This window comes from Palaemon carinicauda, chromosome 19, assembly GCF_036898095.1.
Source record: "Palaemon carinicauda isolate YSFRI2023 chromosome 19, ASM3689809v2, whole genome shotgun sequence".
NCBI lineage: Eukaryota > Metazoa > Arthropoda > Malacostraca > Decapoda > Palaemonidae > Palaemon > Palaemon carinicauda.
In genome coordinates, this window is record NC_090743.1 from 23,489,727 (window position 1) to 23,495,726 (window position 6,000).

General features: G+C 42.6%; 1 protein-coding gene across 1 annotated transcript in view; it reads right to left on the bottom strand.

Annotated features, from left to right (window-relative positions):
* bora (aurora kinase A activator-like protein bora) overlaps positions 1-5,397 on the bottom strand; it is a 101,477-nt gene extending 96,080 nt beyond the window's left edge. The window contains exon 1 of the mRNA XM_068393295.1: positions 5,242-5,397. The gene's annotated coding sequence lies outside the window, so the exon portion shown is untranslated. The remainder of the gene's footprint in view (positions 1-5,241) is intronic.
* Between the last annotated feature and the right edge of the window lie 603 nt (positions 5,398-6,000).

Below are 6,000 nucleotides of genomic sequence, written 5' to 3' on the forward strand. Positions count from 1 at the left end.
CTCCTGCCTCACTGGACGTTCGACGTCCTGAACCTTAAGACGCTCGATGTCACGACTAGTAGGACGCTCAACGTCCCGCTTTGTTGAACTATCTAGAAAACGCCCTGTAGTACGCTCAACGCTACAAAAAGAAGGATGCTCGACGCCTGGCTCTGGAGGACGCTCGACAACGCGCCTTGCTGGACGTTCTAAAGCACTTTCAGTAGGACATTCACCATCACTTCTATTAGGACGTTCAGGGCCTCGCTTTGAAGGACGTTCAACTTCACGAATGGCTGGACGTTCAACGACACATGTCATTGGACGTTCAAGAACACGCCCGGTAGGACATTTAACGTCACGTTTACCAGGACGCTTGGCGCATCACGCCGTTGAACGCTCGACGCGTCTGGTCACTTGACACTCGCCATCACGACTGGCTGCTTGACGCCTGGCATCACGTTCACGTTCAAGATTATTCCCACTTTCCTTATAAGGAACAGTTTTAGGACATTTAACAGGGCAGACGTCCAAACGTTTGTCTTCAAATGTCTCACGACTCACCGCCTTGCGCCACTTGGCGTCCAGAAAGGAAGCTTCCTGACGCCCAGGATCCAGACATGCTATCCTTTTACTGTCTGTAGCTTGGTAGCTTTGCATAAATGATGAAAGTCTTTGCTGCATCTCTTGCAGCATATTAAGAATTGGGTCAACTTGAGATACAGGTGATGCTACGTCAATCACAGGTTCGCTCTCCACGCCGCTACCAGAACGCTCAGAGCGTCCAGAAGGCGATAACAATCTGATGGTGGAGGAGGAGCATGCACTGAGGTTAAGCCCGGTTCAGACAACTGCCCAACAACTGGACGGTTCTTTACATCCAACGTCCTAGCAGGACGTTTGGCAGGCGAGCTCTCTTCGGTGGACGGAAAACGCTCTGGACTGCTCCAATGGCTACAACCAGGAACTTGCGGTGTCCTGGTAAGACGCTGGTTGACATCATCCAATTTCCTCTTAAGAAGTCTGGACGCTTGACGCCAGCCTCTTTTAGGAACCGCGTCATCCGAGGATGAAGAAAACACCTTACCCTCACCTTTCCTATGGTGAGGATGAACGTCCTGGGAAACGTCAACAGGAACGCTCGAGGGGACGTCTGGGGAGCTAAAGCCTCTCGTTTCCTTTCGTCGTTCGACATTCCTTCTCCCAGGGGTTGGGGAGCTTGGAAGAGGTCTAAGACTAGGAGAACGACAAGCCCGAGCAAGCGCACCCTCCACTGCACTAAACACGTTCACTGAACTTCTAGCATTGTCACTTTTTAGTTGTTTCACGTCAGACATTAATTGCGTCCTGTCCGCAGCGATAGATTCAACCTTCGCGCCCAACGCTTGAACAGCCAACATCATATCTTTAAGCGTAGGCTCATTAGCAGTAACCGTAGTGGGATCAGGAACTACCACTACTGTACAGGAGAAGGAATAGGTTTGGTGACATGGGAAGAGGAAAAGTCTCTGGAAGAGCAAGAAGAACTACGCCTCAACCTATCTCTTTCTAATTTACGCGTATAGCAATCAAACTCCAGCCACTCATGTTCAGTTAATAAAACGCATTCGTCACACCTATTATCCAACTCACATACCTTACCTCTGCATTTAACACAGAGCGAATGTGGATCAATTGAGGCCTTAGCCAAACGGGTCTTACATCCACTCTCACACACTCTAAAAGTTAAGGGGGGGGTGGCCATTTTGAAAAATTTGTAAGAGAGATCAACAAGCAAGGGTCAAAATATCAAAATCCAAACATATATCAAGAGTATCCAATAGCAAATCCAAACAAGCGAGAGTCAAAACCAAATTATTGTACATCACCAAAGAAGCAGCAATAATATTAGGTAATTAGCGAGGAGAATATCCAACGATGTTGCCTTTATCGGCGGCAGGGAAGGAAGATATGAGGATTCATGGAATGGTTTCAAGGTACCTCGCTAGGGGCGCACAGGTGGTACACCTGGCTATCCAATCGGCGATTGGCGCGAGTTTTGAATTTTCTGCCGTGACGTCAGGGACGTAAGCTATATATATATAACTACCAGGTAAGTCTTATGTTTAAAAAAGAATGTACAGTATTGGAACAAAATTACGATTGTTCTGTGCGATGGAAAGTAGCCCTTGGTGCTATTGTACTCACGGCCATGCATCTGCACTCGACAGTAGCGCACGCAACTGACGAAGTAACAGCCTTCGTCAGGAGTAGCAACATGCTTGCCCTCATTCAAAAGTGTCAAAACCCAACTTTCCTGACTAATGGTAGGCGTTCATGCCTAAGTCTGAGTTCATAAACACATTTCTGTATGTGCGTACCTCCGTGATAGCTTGTGAAGTTGCTTGCGGAAATAATGTATGTGCAATGAAGCGCAACATCATTGCTTAAAAGGAAATGATCATTAACTAGTTATAACATTGTGAACATGTAAATGCTCGCGAGCGTATGTAGCTAGGGAAGTGATCAGACCTCTATAGGTAGTAGGCACTCGCCCGTCCCTTGGGTGGAACAAGTGTACTTGTATGTGAATACATGTTTGCTATCGTTCATAAACGTAAGCATGAGCTGATTCCATCACATTAGGAACAGAGGCTTAAAGGAATAACCTAGAAGGGTATGTCTCACAAGACCGCTGTGTCTTGAGGGCATAATGAAGCTAGGCGGAGATCGCAAGGGATCGGAGACCAATATCATGTGAGTGCTCCGATGAGCTCTCTAACCCATAGAGAGAAGTACAAGATAATATCCCCGAAGGATTATGTTTCCCGAGAGTCTTTTTCCGAACAATGGTGGGATGCAGCAGCAGCGCGACCAACTTTTACCAGCCGACAATATAGCCTACCTATGCCAATTCAATATTATGAAGAATGAACTGTTAACAACTTTTTTCCTTTGCCATATTGTATCCTCAAGTAGGAGATAGGCAAAGGCTCTCAGCTACATTTACACTGAATGTATGGATGTTGTTGGCTACAGTAATATAACCTTTCAGTTCTAATCTATACAAATGTACTCTCAAACATTCAAGTCTGCTCTTGTTGGTTAGTCATTACAAAAGAGAGATTGTAATAATGTTTTCACCATGGAAGAAAAAAAAATGTATTTTTGGGACTCATAAGCCTAATGAAGTGTGCAGAGTGGCAGCAACGGCTATATCAAACTAGGCTATGTATTTATCTTGAAATGGTAAAATGTGTCTTTTGAATCTTCCATAATGAATGCAATTATCTTCATAACTGAAATGAAAATTCTCTATTTTGCGCACTGAATTAAAAAATAACTAAAATCTCCTAAAGTAAGGCGTACCTACCATACAACTAAATATACTGTCAGTTACAATTAACAGCAAGTCTCAAGTTTGGTTTCACAGAAATGCAATTGTCAGTAAAATATTGGTTAGTTCCAAGTTATGCATATGATAGGGTCAAGGCGAAAGGCCAATTAGGAAGAAAATATAGCAAATCTTTACATTCTTATAAGCAATATAAGCTTACAGAAAACTATATACTATACGGAGACAGCCATTGGGATGTATATACGATAGCGGCCACCTTTATGTATTATTATGTCTAACTTAGAATACGGTAGTGTAAGGGGGGTCGCAGGGAGGCGTTAGCACCCCCCCCCCCCCCATTAGGTAAGGACACAGCTTGTAGGTTAGGTTAAGGGGAAAAGTTTAGGTTAGTTGTTGTCCATTTTTAATCAATGCGTGAGGAACTGGCCGCTGATATACAAAGGCTCCCAGCCATCTGCTCTGTTGTAAATGATATGCTGGAAATGATGGATGAAAATAAATGTGGTAATTTATCATTACTCCATCTTAGTGCTGCTTTTGATACAGTTGTGCATGAACTGCTACGAAATGATCTACGCTTCAACGGCATTGAAGATCAAGCTTTTGAATACCTCAAATTAATACTTACCCGACTTACGGTGCAACATCCTTACGCCACTCCTACCTTACCTGAACTGACCTATAGTAGGATTGTGGTGTCCTTACTCATTTCAGTACCATCACACTGTAGTATATTTGCTCAGATATGGGGTAAACAACCAACAATTTAAGGTTCGACCACCCTAATTACATACTGCTGTGGTTATCCCGGTAAACTTGGGTTTAGGTACACCCCAATCAAGGTTGTTGTGGCCTGATTGGTAACGTCTCTGTCTGGTGTTTGCCGGTGTCACGGTCTGAACGATCCCCCGGTCTCAGAATTCTCCTTGCCATTGTATAATGGTTCTTTTCCGCCATTAGCACGCTTCGCTCGCATGAAAATAAAACATCAAGCTCGTATGTACTGGCAAGCGGTAATATTGAGCTGCGCACGCTAAATTACAGAAAAATAAAACATCAACCTCGTATGCACTGGCAAACGGTAATGTTCGCGCATGCGCAGATTATAAAGGAGTATTGTGAGACCGGGGGTTGGTTCAGACCGTCACACCGGACGAGGGTTCGTGTCCCTCTCAGGCTCGTTAGTGCCACTAGTGTCTGCAACCTTGCCATCCTTGTGAGCTAAGGTTGGGGGGTTTGGGGGAGCCTATAGGTCTACCTGCTGAGTCATCAGCAGCCACTGCTTGGCCCTCCCTGGTTCTAGCTTGGGTGGAGAGGAGGCTTAGGCGCTGATCATATAATATATAGTCAGTCTTAGGGCATTGTCCTCATTGCTAGGGCAATGTCAATGTCCCTTGCCTCTGCCATTCATGAGCGACCTTTAAACCGTAGCCTTCAAGTTACGATACCTAAAGCCCTATAGCATAAGCTGTTCCTTTCAACTACAGACACTTTTGAGCTACTTTCCCACCTACTTACGGCCATAAACTACATACAATAGTTTGATTCTTATTCAAAATATCTTAAGTTAATTTATGATAGATTTTCATAGGTCATCTTGCAATTTACGGTACAGGTTACCCAGGAATGACTAACTGTGTCCACAATCGCAAAATTGGTTTGGACACCATATTTTAGTCTACAAAGTTAAGTGGAAATAGAAATTTACTCCCCAAAATAACAGTTTACTTAATATTCTAAATGGTCTGATTTTAAGCCTTACGATGACTGTTGGACTTTGTATTTTTCCCCCCGTCTAGATCTCGGCCGACCTGAGCAGGAAGCCACAAGTTGCAACGTTAAGTTAAAGTAGCTACTAAAATATTCAATATACTTGCCGAATATTTCACATAACTCTACCAAAACATGGTAATGATTATACTTACCCTCCGGGTGTAAATATCACTTCATGTGGATGAAATTGTTGTAAAACAGAGCACTTAAATGGCAGTGCAGTGTTTACCCCGTCTTTAAAATTCGAGCAATGCGACGTTCGTCATTGTTACCATGACCAGTGTAACCCATATTTAACCTAAACGTATGAATTTAAAAGTTTATTCCTACATAATTATAGATTCCTCTTTTTGTAATAGGGATTTTCTTAATTATCTATTTCTATAAGTTATTCCATGATTAAAATCTGTGTATCTAATCTTTCAAAAATAAGTATACCTTCAACTACAGTATATGAAAGGTGTTTGGTAACATTGCAAGTATGGTAAATATTAAACAGCTGACACGTGATGGATTTAAATGATACGTTGAATCAAATTATTTTATTTATAGTATTATCAAAAGTAACGCTGCTACTATGGGGTTAGTGCTGGCGAATAAGCTAAAGTATTTTAAAGAGCATGAACGTTTACTTCCAAGCAACCCCTAATATTAATTACTAATTATTGTTAATCTTTAAGTAGCATTTACTGTATGATGGTGTCATTTTCTGTCACGTGCCGGTATAAGCCGCCATATCTGATGACTGAAAAAGGAATAGTTAAATATCTCAGTAGTGTGATCACCAGGTTTGTGCTATAAATATGATAAATGAAAGGTTATATGGTTTACAAATGAAGTTATAAATGCCTTGCCTTGTTACATTTACATTGTTCCCAGCTTGATCCAAAAGCTAGACTAATTTATAATAC